Here is a 16,370-nt window from a genome sequence, read left to right as displayed (position 1 = left end):
ATTTTTGCCATTCTGAGCTTACAGTAAAGACATACAGGTTTCACTAAACAATGTCCTTGATGAAGCAGTACAAATTATTGATTTGATTAAATTTTGACCCCAGAGTACATATTTCTCAATATTCTGTGTGAGGAAATGGAAATTATTCATAAAGCACTTCTTTTTTAAAAAAGTATTTATTTGTTTAGGCTGTGCCAGGTCTTAGTTGCAGCACAGGGTATCTTTTAAGTTGCTGCACGCACGTGGGATCTAGTTCCCCAACCAGGGAACGAACCCATGCCCCGTATGTTGGGAGAACGGAGTCTTACCCACTGGACCATCAGGGAAGTCCCTACGCCTGAAGCACTTCTGCTACCTATATGAGTATGATAGCTGTTGTTAGGAAAATCACCTATGTGAAGGGGGCAGGTGATTATTGTTTCAGTTGCAAGCTAAATTAGTTGTTTTTTTCCCTCCACAGGTTTAATGGGTTTAATAAGTTTACCCCTTCAGCTTCTATTTGCAGCACCCAATAATCCTTTGAAATACCAGACAAACCTGGCAGTGGCCAACAGTAAATTTCTGACCTCCAGAGTTTAAAAGTTCAGGTTCTCTGAGCATTGTGTTGCAGTGGCACTTGTCCAAAATTGGCACCTCCCTATAGCTGGGAAACTTTAAATGTACCAGTGAAAAAGAGCTTTTTCCCCTTCAAGGGGAAGAAAAGAAAATCACTCTTCAAAACCCAGCAGATCTGACTGTGAGGTCTTTCCTCCTGTCTTATCTCTTCAGGCTTGTTTTCTGCAGTAGAGCAAGAGAGAACAAAATTGCAAGAAACAAGACGTTGATAGCTATAAGCGGAATGACCAAGAGGAATTCAGATTCTCCTTTACCTCCAACATCCAATATACGTGCTTCACAGAAAAACAACAAAAATAACACGTCCACAAAATACAACAGCTAGAATTACAAAAATCCATTCATCCAAGGATGGTGGAAGGCAGGAGGAGGCAGTGGGAGGGTAAATGGCACAGGGAGAAAAAGTATTCAAATCATTTCAGGCAGGGGGGCTGGCAAATGCTAGAAAAGAGCTGCAGAAAAACCTGTGATCCTTTCAGATTCACCAGTGTTAAAAATCAACCTACTGGTGTCAGAAAGATTCTGCCTTAGGTGCACCAGACAAAAATCCCAATTCCTCAGAAAGAAGGGAATATGCAAAGGACCCTTGGCACGGTGGGTCCTGCCTTCCGTAGTGGGGGAGTTGAAAAAGGAAACCAGCTGCCAAAGGGTCTTCCCAACCCCATCCATGCCCTCTGGATGGCCGACACCGGTGACCTGCAGCAGCCTTCAGTTTGGCAACAGACTAATACCTTGGGGGAACTTCTCTGCAGAGGTTGAGCTACTCAGGGCAGACTGCAGGTACACCGTTTTGTGGAAGATTCTGTTGCCTAAGAAAACCACCAAGGAAAAGGAAGTGCAGCTGGAAAAGGTAGGATTTGCCAGGGGTCTTGGCTTCATTAGTGCTGATAATAAACTAGGGGACGAGGACAGAGAAAAGGCAGCCACTGATAATGTAGGAGGCGTGGCATCCGCTGGGAAGTCCAGTATAGTGAGTAGAAAAGAGACATATGCAGGAGACTAACCAGTTGACCAACAAGATGCATGGGAAAGAGACTCACAAGCAACCCCTGGATAAAAAGAGCCTGCAGCAAAAGGTTGAAGAGCATGTCAGCAATTATTTCGCTGACACCAGGGAATGCGTGAGGTTTCATCCCTGATACCTCGAATTCCAGATCAGCTATATCCTGAAACCAAATCGCATTCACAACTTTGCTGAGCACCAACAGGGGAGCACTGAAAATTGATGGGAGGAAAATTCCAGCCAGAACCAAACACTTCTATGTAGAGATGGATCACTGATAATTTGGGCCGTTACTGACTGAAGCAAAGGAATAAACACTTGATAAAAGCAGGAGGAGACTGAACCAGAGTACTCTGCCATTTCATGCGCAGCACTGGAAAATTTCACTGACAACAGGTGGCTCAATCTTGCTTCCTCTCTATGCTCTGAGCCAGGACACTACTAGCCCTCTTAGACGCTGTTCCTCTCTCTTTTGCTGAATTTGAGCATCTAGCTTTGAGATGGTACAACTTCCAGAGATGGAGTTTTTAATTCCCCTGGCAAGGTCCTGCAGAAAGGTTTTGACACTGTCAGCCATCTCTGCCCCACTCAAACTACCAACAACACAGAGGAGAGAGAAGCGTCCCCCAATCCTTCACCACGAAGGACCAGCAGCTTTGCTGCTGCGTCTGTGGCTCCAGCCTGGTCTCTTGTTTACCGCCAGCCGGCCAGGCTCCGCCAAGCCCCTCCGCCCTCCGCCCACGCCTGCGGCTCCCACAGGAGGTGCTCCCAGGGCCGCCCCGGAGCCAAAGGGGCATGGGGGGTGGGGCGTCAGCTGGGAAGTCCAGTTGTTTTTAATGGACACCATTTTCACTAGAGAGAACTTCTGGCTGATAAACGGTGCTTATTACGACTTGAATATTTTACAGATACTGTCTTAAAAAGTAAAGAAATGGACTTATTTCTTCAAGGAAAAGAAATGATACTTTCCTTGTGAATGGTAACATCTGAGTTTTCAACCAAATATTAGAATTTTGGAACACTTAATCTAGCACCGAAACCTTCACAGCTTGACAGTAAAGTTTTTGTTGATAAACCTGGTGGTAATATTAGCACAGGTATTAGTTGATGTTATTTAAAAACATATGTCAGTATTTGGCATATCTGCATAACTCAGTGAACAAGCATTTCCTTAATGACTGTAATGTAACATCACAAATGGATAGGGATGCAGTGAAAGGGCAAGGTAGATCAATGGATTGTAATATAAGGAAATACAAAAATTTAACTGATTTGGTTTCACATTCCATACGCATCTAATTTTAAAGAAACCGTTACCTACCCTTTCCTGTCGGGCCCCAACAAGAGTCCTCCTGCCCAGCGCTGTTTGAGCCAATTCCTAGTTCCGTTCAGAAGCAAAGGAAAGCTTTATTCTTTGATCAAGAAATGGAGAGATGCGAGCTAACATTCTACAGCCCACGCTGTCCCCGGCAGGCCGTGGGGGGCGGGGCAGCTTTATAGGGTTCTCCTCAGCGGGAAGGGGGCGGAGTTCTGCGCGTTGGGTGCAGCTGTGCTGCACACAGCTCCGGATTGCAGGGCGGGGCGCAGCCTCTCGGCGACCGGCCCCGCCATCTTGAATTGCGGCGTCTCCACAGCACTTTTGTGAGCTGAGGTGTCCGGCGTAGCTTTTTGCTCGAGGATCTTTGTTGTGAAGCCAAGGACAAGACCTCTGTACGTGGCACCCTATGAGCAAGTGAAACTGGACTAAGCACAAAAGAGAAGAAAAAAAAAAGGTACACTTTATTTTGTTACCCAAAGTCTGTTTTTATTTCCTGGGAATGGTTACTGGGCTTTGCCGGTGACAAAATTTAATGTGGTTTCAAACATGTATATCCACATATTTCTGTGTGAGGCTGGATGTTCTTCACGTGCTTCAACCAAACAACATATCAAAACTGACTGAATGTAGAAATAAATATGAAAATCCAGTTATCTTGTAGTAGGCAAGTCTATATTTGCAAAAATGTAAAACAGTGTCTCTTCCCTAATTAGTTTGGTTTTAGAATATTTAATGTTCTTTTAAATGTTTTTGTGATAACATGAGTTTGTTTTTATTTTATATAAAGTAATATTTTTAAATTCCCCATTTTAATTTCTAAGAGGGCAAATATAAATAGATATAACACATAAAAAAGAAAAATCTCTCGGGTTGTAATTATTTTTAAGAATACTATTAAAAAGGCCTTGAGAACTGAAAGTTTGAGTATGTCTGTATATAGAAAGATTACAAGATGTACAATGACATTTTTTAATGTATTTTATACACTACAAGTTGTAGAGTTCATTCATGGGACAAAATTTTAATAGAGTAGGATCATGATTCTCTTTCAGTCCAATTTCTGTGAGTATAATCTGATTTAGAAAAAAATTCTAAGAATCTAAGCTAGAAATAAAACACTTGCTATTAAAAATGTAATTGCTGGTGTTTCGCGTTCTGCAGGTTTCCATTCCCTGCATTCAGTGAACCTTAATCACTACCTACATTTCTCAAACTTAACTGTCATCATCCACCAAAGACACCATGGTCTCACCCTTGACTTCTACCAATAGCTTCATGATTATCAATCTGCTTTCACTTTGGCTCTCCTACTCCCCAGGAGCCGTAGTGAACTTTTTGTAAGACAATTTTTGTTTCACCATTTCCCTACTTAAAGCTCTAGGGAAAAAAAGGTTTTGTTTATGTTTAATTTTTTGTATGTTTCAGTGGAAGCAAACTTAACCCCCTTGCGACATGGTTTACCTAGCACTATATCATCTAGCCCTTCTCAACCCCTCTACCCTCTCTTCCCTGTCCCCATCCTTGCTCACTTTGTTCCAGGCACTTTGACTTCTGTTTTTTTTTTACTCATAAATGCCAAGATACTTCCTCATTCAGACATGTTCCCAAAACTCTAATCTAGCAGATACTCACAGGGCTCAATTCCTATCTTAGCACATATGTGGACCACTATAATTGTACTCAGTATATTAGTACCTGTTACCATATGTATACTATATGTTGTATGTATTTATATGTATGTGTGCATGTGTGTATAGACATATACGTATGTGTATATACATGTGCATATACACATAAACACACACATGTGCTCACACACACACACACACACACACACACACACATATACATATACAGTGGGGCTCCTTCTATCCTTTAGCCTTGCCATCTCAGGACCTATCACTTCTGCCCATATGGAAGGAGGAGAGAGAGAAACAATATCACTTTCATTCAGATTCCATTGGTATCAGGCATACAACCTGATACTTTTTGTTTGCATTAATAATTAGCTACAATGTAAAGTATCAAAAATATCATTACATTCCAAAATGCAAATATAAACTATTGCATTATAACATCATTTACCTCAAGTCCTTTATTTTGTAGTCAAAGAAACAAACAGAAAATTAATGTAACAATTCCAAGTCACATAATGGGAACAAAACTGAGTTTCACCAATTCCCCATTTAAATGACTTTAAGAATAATAAGATATTAAATATAAAAAAAATATTGTTTGCCCTAAGTTGCTGTTTCTCTTTCATGCATTCTACTATTTTCTATCCAATATTTTGACTGTAAAAATGAAACTAAAAAGAATACTGTGGTTTTAAATGAAAATAGTAATAAGAAGAGTAAATTTAAAGGTGGTTAGTTTTCTGAAATAAAGTATTTTAAACTTTTACCACTTCGATTGTTAAAGAAAAAATGAGGAGTGATTGCAGTCACACATTTGGTTTGAAAGAGAATGAAAAAATTTAATGAAAAACAATATGAAACTGTTCTAATCATCAAGAAATTTTGTCAAGGAAGCAAAATATTTAACAGAAAAATCTCAATTTATTCAAAGCAAACTATAGTTTGTAGTTCAAAGAATACCCATAATCTTCTCTATTTTTATACACCCTAGGCAAATCCTGGGTTTAGTAATCCTGGTCCATCAATCTTTTCCTCACCTATGAAGTTACTTAAGCATCTGTTATTCTTTAGGCTGCTCTTAAATATTTAGAAATCTAATTTGCAATTTATAATGATAATAATGAGAAAGAAAAGCTATAATTATGAACACAAAATTATCCACTTAGAGCATTGCCTTGATTCAATTACATTTTTTATAGATCCATTTACTTACTTAAAATTTGCAAGAGAGTATTATCTGTACTTTTTCTGTTTATGAAGAACATATAAAATTGCAATAGTCATAATTGTATTAAAAAAGCCAGCTGCCTCCTTAAAAATGTATTACTATGTTTTAATGATTACTATAGACATAATATTATTTTATATTTAGTTTGATAATATGGGTCAGGTAAGACAAAAAGTGTTTAAATGTCAAATGAAAACTAAAATAAATGTTTAATATAGTAAATATACCATTGAACTGAAAATGAAATGGGACCCAATTTTATTTTTAGAAAAGAAAATGACTACCATTTAGTTAAAAGATGATGAGCTGGTTATTATTCTTGCCTGGGAAGTCTACAAATATGCTTGGGGTTATTACTGTAATAACCTTAATTATCACTTTTGGAGTCTGAACAATTTATCTGTGCCTTAGCTCAGCTGATGACCAAATGGAAACATTTTCATAGTGCTAAGTTGCAAATTCAGTGCCCAAAAAAGCTACAAATAAGACATTTTGTAGCAATTTCATATTTTGAGATTGCTAATCATCACCCATATAATCTTTCTACTTCTATAGCTTTAAAGTTTTATTAGAGATCTACAGGACAGGCAGATATAAAATTTCTGGGCCACAGCAGCTAACAACTGCTATTGATCCTCTGTGCAACTTCATTAGGAGGAAGAAGGAGTATATAAATGTGGTGCTCTGTGGGGGAATGTTTCAGCATTCGAAGACCAGCTCTAAGCTGGGGTTACGTGTAGTTTTCATTGATTTAAAGTAAATGAAAATCATTTTGTAAAAGGTGCGAAAGAGAGTTTTAATTGAGTTTTCTGTGTAACAAGAAAACTTAAAAGTCAAATTGTCAGCTTGTCACTTTTGCTAAGCCCTCTATTATTGTTCTACTTTATTTTTTTTATGGACTCCCCAGGATTTGTGAAGATTCTTTCCATGTTTATTTCCAAAGTGAACACACACAACTTTTTTTTTTTTAATTGAAGTATAGTTGATTTACAATGTGTTAATTTCTGCTGTACAGCAAAGTGATTCATTTATATATATGTTTGTGTGTGTATATGTATATAATATATACCTTCCTTTTAAAAATATTCTTTTCTGTTATGGTTTATCATAGGATACTGAATATAGTTCTCTATGCTATACAGTAGGAACTTGCTAGTTATTCATTCTGTATATAATAGCTTACATCTGCTAGCCTCAACCTTCCACTCCATCCTTCTCCCAGCCCCATCCTCCTTGGCCACCAGAAGTCTGTTCTCTGTGTCTGTGAGTCTGTTTCTGTTTCATAGATAGGTTCATTTGTGTCATGTTTTAGCTTCCACATATAAGTGATATTATATGGTATTTGTCTTTCTCATTTCAGTTGGCACTGAAATGTTGCCCAGCTGATTCTGTAATACTGGCATATTCTTTGTGAGAGTTTGATACACTGTATTTCAAGCAGTTTGCCCTTGAATAAAACATTCATTTAAATGAACTATAGGGAATTCCCTGGAGGTCCAGGGGTTAGGACTCAGCAATTTCACTGCTAAGAGCCCGGGTTCAATCCCTCATCGGGGAACTAAGATCCCACAAGCCACACAGCGCAGCCAAATAAATAAATAAATAAATAAATAAATAAATAAATAATGAACTATAGTTGTTTGGGTTGGTAGATATAGGAGGATAGAGATATAGGGCTGAGTAAACTCAGACACAGAAACCAGTGATTGCACCTAAGCAGGTCATGGATAAAAGAAGAGACAACAATTACATAACTGTCTCAAGAAAGACATACCATTTTGGTGAAGAAAAAATTCTTCATTTTTCATAGTATATTGAAACCGAGCAGGTCCATGTGGGGGCTTCCCAGGGACAGACCCTCCCCTGCCACCTCTTGTTTGTAAAAAAGCTTTAGCCTCCTAGACCTTCCCTGATTTCCAAAGAACAAATTTAATCAGAAAAATGAAAAGAAATTAAAAAAAACGGAAACAAAGGAAAACAGTCAAGCAAGACAAAATAATAATAATTTAGTCATAAAACACAATCAAGGACAATTAGTTCCTCCTTGAGGGCTATAGATAATATGTTGAACCATATCCTTGAGTTGTTTTGCAGATATTAAATCCCTCACCAGGTGGAATAAGTTAACTGCATACTGACCACCAGCAGGTAGGTCCCAGTCCAGTTGGAACCAGAAGGTTGATGATTGAGATTCCTAAAACATCACTCTGTTACCTCACCATCAACCAATAAGAGAATTGTACACACTGTGACTCTCTCTCTCACACTGTCTTTAAAAATCCTTCTCTGAAAGCCGTCAGGGAGTTCTGGTCTTCTGAGCATGAGGTTGAGATTTGCCTTGCTTGACCCTGCAGTAAACGCTGTACTTTCAATCACTGCAACCCAGTGTCAGTAGCTCGCCTTTGCTGTGTGTCAGGCAAATGGACCCAAGTTTGGTTCGGTAACAATATAACTTCAGTCATAAATGACAGTGATATAATACTTAGAATTACAGGATCTCTTCTCCTGAAGATCTGAAAGGATCTTAGATTTCTTATCAGCAAAATTAGAAAACCATAGATTGAGATAAGTTTTAGAATTATAGAAACTAGTGGTTGAGAAAATGTCAGAAGGAATGGTCTGAAAGAAAGCATAGTGATAGAAAAGCATTCCTGGAGAAGACATTTTTAGAAAATGAATGATTTTTATGCATCAGGAAGGTCAGTGAGAACTGTTGCATTATAATCTTCTCAGGATAATAGCTGTAACATTTTTTTGTTTTTTGTTTTTTAAGTTTAAATCAACTTATATTTACTTTTGATGGTTTATTTTTATAGAGAGGTAGGATAGCAAAATAGCACATTTTCTGAAGCCAGATTTCCTGAGTTTTTAATTCCATATCTGGGTAAGTTTCTTAATCTCTGTGGTTTATGGGAATAATAAAAAAATGCCTACCTGATATAATTGTTTGGGGGATTCAATGAATTGATATATGTACTGTTAGGGCAGAACTGTTCACATTATAAGTATCACATAAATGTTTACTCTAAGCATCATTATCAGTATTTAGTAGTCAGAATGTGCAGTGTAAGCTAATACATAAGTATCAGTGCTAAGTTGACAAATTCCCAACTGGAAGAAGTTGAAGATCTGCAGATAAATGAATTAAAAAATCATCCTTGCAACTGCTTTAGGAAGAATACCTCCAAATACGAACATGATAATGTTACCTGCAAAAAATTGGTTTGCAAAGTGTTTTATACTTTAAACTTTCAGATTTTTTATAAAACATTTCAATTTTTAAATATCCTAGTTTTCCAAGACATAATCATTTTATAATATTTTGTTAGCATTTTTGAATAGTATTTGATGTAAAATTAGAAAGGAAACAAAATGAAATAAATCAATAAATATACAATTGGCATATTGTTTATGAAACAAACTCATAAGATTTAATTGAATTTCAACTACTGCACTTAAATTTAATTGACTAGCACATGTTTTTAAAATGTACTAGTTCATTCCTGCAAATAATTATTTAAAAAATAGATATAAATTCATAACTTGGTAAATAATGTTTCATAATTTTTTCCAAACAGAAAAATAATATAATTTTTATGAAAAACTCTGACTTTTACAACTTTTAGAAATACCTTATATTATAGGTGATACTAGTTTAAATGATTTGAAAAGGTTATAAATTGTGCAGTCTTTGAAGTGTAAGGATTATATTAGCATCTGAAAGTTAGGAATCTCTGACTCCCCTTATAGTCAGTTTCACTGTTATTTGTGGTTCCATGCTTGACTCAAGTGATATTATAACTAGGTAGATACTCAAGGGGTTGTTAAGATATGTATGTTTGGAAAATATTTTGAAGGTTAAGAGTAGCCACATTGTGTAAAACATTGTAAAGATAAACTGATTATAAAACAAAGAACCTGACAGGTAGAGAACTACTCACATTCAGCAAAATATTATTTAGCAACTTGAATTGGATTCCAATAATAATAAATACATATTATTTCAGTGCATATTTTTTCCTTTTTTGAAGCATGGGAATGAGAAATGACAATTCTCAAGCCTAACAATGGTTACATAAAATACTTAAATATTCCTGAAGAAAAGTCCATTGCATTAATGTTTCCATTTGCATTAAAAATTGCAGTGTAAATTCAACAAAGATTAAATGTTTTTGCCCCCAAAGTTCCATAACTCTTACAGATATAGTGTATAGAAAAGGTAAAAAGTTAAAACATTTATTTAAAAAAATACAAAAGCATCTCACAAATGTGTTCATAATATAACTGCTACTTCAGCTCATACGAAGCAGGACAAAAAAGTGTTAAACTAGGTATAAGTAAACAAACAAAAGAACCAGAATTTTAAACATGAAAATAATATTTGATAAAGCTAAATCAAATGAATTAACACACATTTGTGTATATATTTATGTAATTTAAAATATTTTCAATTAATGCACAGTCTAAAGGAAATTGAATATCTACCAAAGTGTGGATATTATATAAAATCCAAGCAAAAGAGATCCAGCTAATCCAATGAGCCTCTAAACAGTTGGAGTATAAATCAGAGAACAGGTCAAGTAATCAATGTTTTAGGGTCTGCCAAACCTGCAGACATCATTCCCTCTTAGCCTTGATGTTACTATCTTTATCTATCATTATTATTTTTTTAATTTTAATTTTATTTATTTACCTTTTAGTTCCACGGAGGAAATTCTCAGGACACTGCAGGTTATTAGGTTTTTCCCTAATCTATTTATTTACACCCAAAAGTGTAAAGAGAAAAATCACTAAGCAAAATAACTTTAAGCAGGAAATTATCTACTTATTTCTTTTTGGTGGCCACATGAAGCCTTTTTTTTTTTTTCCTTCCAGGAGAGGGTTCAGTGAAATTGGCCTATCTATAGTGAGTACAATAGTGATAATGTGTTGATCTCATCTTTTCTATGAGAAAGAAAATAATTATATGGCAGTTCTAGAGGTTTCAAGCCATATTTGGTAATTTTCCCTAAGATCCTCCATACAACTAATAAATCAATCCAGCTAAAGTTTAAAAGAAAAGTTGATGGTGCTTTACTTAAAAAGAATTGACAGTAATAATTGTGCAATGAAATAAATATTTCTGTTTTTGTTATATTGTCCCTGAAACATTTTAGTCTTGCTCTACATGCTTAAGAAGAAACGCAGGGCAATGAGAAAATGGTCTAAAAGAGAAGAGGAAAACCTCTGTATGATAAGACCAAACTCAACAATTTATTCATACCCAGTTAGTGTTTCCTACAACTCTAATATTAAAGGCTTACAAATACCACCACCACAAGGCTATTGTGTGTTTGTATGTCTAAGTGTTTCTGTGTATATGCACATATGTAAGACTGGTGTCAAGTACTAAATAAACAATTTTTATTTGGATATTGTTCACTTAGTTACTTTTTAATGAAAATGTGACCAAAATAAAGCCAAAAGATGTACATGGAATATTCCATGGAGTACTTTTTGCTTTTCATCTCAAGGGAGGATAAAAAAAAATTATAGTAGATTGACCTATTAATATCTGCTTAAATAGATGCATATTTAGTGTGCATAACTTTTACTATTCTTCAGGGAAAAATAGCATAAGATAAACCTACTGTGTGGTAATTATTCATCTATTTAAAAATAACATTTTGGTGGCAGGAATGAAATGTTTCTCATTATCATATGAAAATAGAGTAGATTTTAGAAAGTTTTCAATCAAGAAAGTGACCCCAAAAATCAATAAAAATAGGTTTATTTTATTGATAACCTAAGCATATTAGTCCTGAGATTTTTTTGTGTAAGATTTTTCTGTATTAAAACATAATAGTAAAAGTTTTGTGTGCTTATGATGTACCAAACTTTCTTTTCAGTGTTTTACATTAATGTTCACAATTGAATGTCACAACATCCTTACAGAGTATATGTTCTTAACATCCCTAATTTAAAGGTGAGAAAAAAGCACATTTAAAAAAAATAAACTTTCCTACTTTCATACAATCACACAGCTAGAAATTACAGAGCTGGTTCCAGTAATGGCAGAGTAGCTTATATCAAATTAAGCCCCCTACAGAAAACATTACCAACTGTTGGGCAAATATAAAAAAATCATATTTAAAGGCACTGAAGTGTGACCAAAGGCTCACAGATATAGGAAGGAATTTAACCCCTGAACGAGAACGGACTTAATTTGGGTGAGATGTTCATTTATACAGCTTTTCCCCTGAGGACACTTCTTAGTCCCTATTGAGCAGAACACAGCAGAAAGTTACACTCTTAACTGGCCTGAGAAATATGTGACATTAAGAGAGACTGGAAAGTGAAAGGGACGTTGGGATATGAGAGAGCCATAAATGGATAAGCCGAAAATATGTATATAAATTTCCTTAGGTTTTTTTATTGACCTCAGAACTGCTGACAAGATTCCAAAGAGCAGAGGTAGAAAATCACAGCGGGAAAGCTTAAAGACCTGAGCAGAGATTTCAGCTGCTTCTCAGTGCAGTTTGGAGTTGAGTCTTGACAACATAGAGAAATGTGCCAAATACCTTGAAGTTTCCATTAATACTCCAGGAGGGCTGCACGTTATGACTAACATATTATCCTTAGGATTAGGCACAAGTTTTAAAAATTTCATTTTATATTGGAGTATAGTTGATTTACAATGTTGTATTAGTTTCAAGTGTACAACAGAGTGATTCAGTTATACATATATATATATCTATTCTTTTTCAGATTATTTTCTCATTTAGGTTATTATAGAATATTGAGTAGCATTCTCTGTGCTATACAGTAGGTCCTTGTTGATTATCTCTTTTATATCTAGTAGTGTGTATATGTTAATCCCAAACGCTTAATTTATCTCTCTCCCCCACCACATTGCCCCTTTGGTAACCATAAGTTTGTTTTTGAAGTTTGTGTGTCTGTTTCTGTTTTGTAAATAAGTTCATTTATATCATTTTTGTTTTTTAGATTCCACATATAAGTGATATCGTATGATATTTGTCTTTCTCTGTTTGACTTCACTTAGTATGATAATCTCTAGGTCCATCCATGTCGCTGCAGATGGCATTATTTCATTCTTTTTTATGGCTGAGTAATATTCCATTGTATATATATACCATATTTCTGTATCCATTCCTCTGTCAATGCACATTTAGATGGCTCCCATGGCTTTACATGGCTATTGTAAATAGTGCTGCTATGAACATTAGGGTGCATGTATCTTTTCAAATTAGGGTTTTCTCTGGATATATGCCCAGGAGTGGGATTGCTAAAAAAAAAAATAAAAAATAGAGTTACCAAAGCACAGAATTTAAATAGACTCACACTACAAAGTATCAAATCAAATATCTACAAATTTAAGGTAATCTCCTGGTTATTTCACTGTCCATTACCACAAAACTCAATTTTCAGAGGAAAGTTACAAAATCAAAATATCATGTCATGACATATCATCCAGTATGTAATTAAAATGTACTAGAGATGAGAATAAAGAGAAAATGTAATCCAGAATCAGAAGAAAAGGTCAGTATATGAAAACAGAAATACAATTAGAACAGGTGTTGAAATAACTATAAAATAAGCTTAAGATTCTGTAGTAATATAGGAAATAATGGATGAAGAAATGGGAAATTTCATGTAAAATTAGGAAAGTGTAAAAGGGGATCAAATGGAAATTTTATAACTGAAAAATAAACTATATGAAATAAAAAAAAATTACTAGATGGGATTAACAGCACATTGGACATCCCACAAGAAAGAATTAGTAAATATGAAGTCAAATTAACTGAAATCATCTAAGCTTAAGCTCAGAGAGAAAAAAAAAAAAGTCAAAGGGATTTAATAATCAGTGGGATAGTCCAACACAAATCTAATTCCAGTCTCAAAAAGAGAAGAAAGTGAAAATAGGAAAGAATGTATTTAAAGAAATAGTGGCTGAAAATTTTCAAAATTTAATTAAAAAATCAACCTACAGAACTAATAATACCAAGATATTATAAGGTAGTTGTTGGGTCTTCTGCAGTCCTGTGTGTATTATGAGTAGAGGTGCTGACTGACTTCGTTCCAGACTATTTTGTCAAAGATGCTCGTATAGTGAACAGCCTTGGAAAACAGGCAGATGTATCTTTCTCCAGAGCAAAGGGCAGGGTTTTTTTTTGTTTGTTTTTTATTTTTTTGCCTACTACAATAAAAACAATGTCCTCTTGTAATATAAAGGACAGGCAGGTTTATTGTCCATTATAGATGATTCAGATTCCCTAACCTGAGGGTTTATCTTCTGTAAAGGAACCTGGATGTACAAGCATCTTCTCTTCCTCTTTGAAACATCCTGTGGGAATTGGGACTCTGGAAACTCATGCAAATCCTGGTACTCTGGCTACTGTGTTTGCTTTGAGTCATACAGTCTTTTGTTCCTGATTGTGGTAGGCTAATATGTTAGCTGTAAGCAGGGTAAAATCTTATACCCTTCACATTTCTTTACAGTAATCAGAATTCCAGAACCTGCAGTCAGAGAGTGGGGATAAAAGGGGGCAGGGGAAGGTAGAAGAGAGAGAGAGAAGGGAAAAGAAGAGAAGGAGGAAAGGAAAGAAAAAGATGAAAATCACAGCAGATTACATTAATGTTCAAACTAGGAAAGACGAAGCCTCATGTATTCAAGAAGCATTAGGTAGATACCAAATGCCTTGACTCAGATTAAGACCAATGTTTATTAATTGCATGTCAGAGTTGTATTCAGTTTTCGGCACTTTGATTTGGGGAAGATATGAAAAAATGTTGGGACCAAAATGATGATAAGATTGTTTTATGAAAAGCAGTTGGAAGCCTGCATGCATGTACTTTGGAGAAGAGAAGAATGAGAAGAGACATGAGACAGGTCTATGTATGTTTGAAGGATCATTTTGCAAATGTGGTAATAGAAAATATTCTGTTCCCTCTGGATAAAACTAGGACAAATAAGTTGAAACTAAAGACATACTTGAGTTTACCATAGACCTTTTTGATGAATAGGGCTGCTCATTGTTGGAATAAGCTGTCCTGGAGTATAACAAGTTCCCTTTTCTAGAAGGATGGCCATCTATCAGCCAGAATTCTAGCTTAATCTCTAATACTGTGTTCATGCATGAATGATTAATGATAATGCCACCATTCCTGCATCTGTAACACAAATAATTTTATGAAAGTGATCAGATTTGAAGGTCACTTGCATCTCTAACCTTTCTATGAATTTCCAGACTCATAGAGAAACAAAGGTGATAATCAAGGATAGACTTTAGATATCAATTTGCTGGGTCACTATAATTAGAATTTAGACACCAGACTTCTAAATCAAAAATAGGAATGGTGTCAGAAAGATGACATCTTTTTTTCTCTCTCTATTTTTAATATGTTTGTTAAACCTATCCCAGTGTTTTAAAATATGTTAATTATTAATCTCAACAGGCTGCTATTATTTATTATACTTTGAATGAGTTTCATGGTACAACAATTATTTGAACTAAACTATTTGTTGGACACTAGCAGGCAGGATGGAGTTAGGACATAGCTATAGATGAAGTGGGATGAGATCCATAAACTTAGAATGCTAAGTTTGCTTTCTGCTGAGGGAATGATGGCATCTGAATATCAACTGTGACATGTGGTATTCCAGGGAATGGATTTCTGAGTGAAGAGTTGGAAAGAAAATTTACCACTCATATTTCATTTCTCTAATCTCATGAAAGAAAAACAGAATTGATGTGAAACTGATTTGTTGGCTTGATTTTTGTCATAGCTCTGCTAATGCAATATTCCACAAGGAAAATTCTTTCACTGCAACTAAGGAAATGTCTGTGTTTTATTAGACAGAGGAGTAAAACATGATTATACTAATCCTCCTTTGTTTAATACTCTTAAAATATGAACAGCTAAAATAAAATTGTTTGTATTGCAAGAGACTTGACCATTGAAAAATGCTAATTCAGACAGTACTGGAGAGTTTTCTGATTACTTGGTTTTACAACTTCTGTTTTATTATTATTTTTTTTAAATCTAACTCATCATGTTAATTATGTTCAGAGGAAGACATTTGAATATTCTCAGCATGAGCTTATATTTAAATTACCAAAAATAAAAATCACTTTAAATTACAACAATGTTTGACAGTTCATACACATTCAACAAGAACAGAAAAATGTCTCATAAAGCCTTGGTTTTGTTGCAAAGTTACATGTACCCTGAATTTATTTTAACAGCTTTAGAGAAATAGATGTGGTTTCTCTAATAGATAAATTGAGCTATATTATATTCTTGTAAACAATTTCCTACAAAATGAAATGCTACATTCCTCATGCCATCTCAGACACTGGGGCATGGCCATCTGTGGCATCAGTTAAACACATACATTGATGTAAATGATATTTTTTCATTAGATAAACACATTTCTAAAATCCATAAAATAAAATGTAAATTAAATAATTTTAAAAATAAGAAGGAAAGCAAATATAAAGGAAGCCAAGAAGTGGGCAAAAATTTAACTGAACGTTTAATAAACTTGAGAAATGCCGACATATATTC

The 16,370-nt window shown here is 35.0% G+C and overlaps 1 pseudogene across 1 annotated transcript; it reads right to left on the bottom strand.

Moving 5' to 3' along the window:
- Positions 1 to 310: 310 nt before the first annotated feature.
- On the bottom strand, positions 311 to 3,953 carry LOC309629731 (etoposide-induced protein 2.4 homolog pseudogene; annotated as a pseudogene). Its single transcript has one exon. The product of its transcript is annotated as an etoposide-induced protein 2.4 homolog pseudogene (transcript).
- Between the last annotated feature and the right edge of the window lie 12,417 nt (positions 3,954 to 16,370).

The sequence above is a fragment of the Balaenoptera borealis genome (assembly GCF_965194805.1).
Source record: "Balaenoptera borealis genome assembly, chromosome: 5".
Classification (NCBI taxonomy): Eukaryota; Metazoa; Chordata; class Mammalia; order Artiodactyla; family Balaenopteridae; genus Balaenoptera; species Balaenoptera borealis.
Note: the sequence above shows the minus strand (reverse complement) of the source record. Positions and strands in the feature narration are given on the sequence as shown.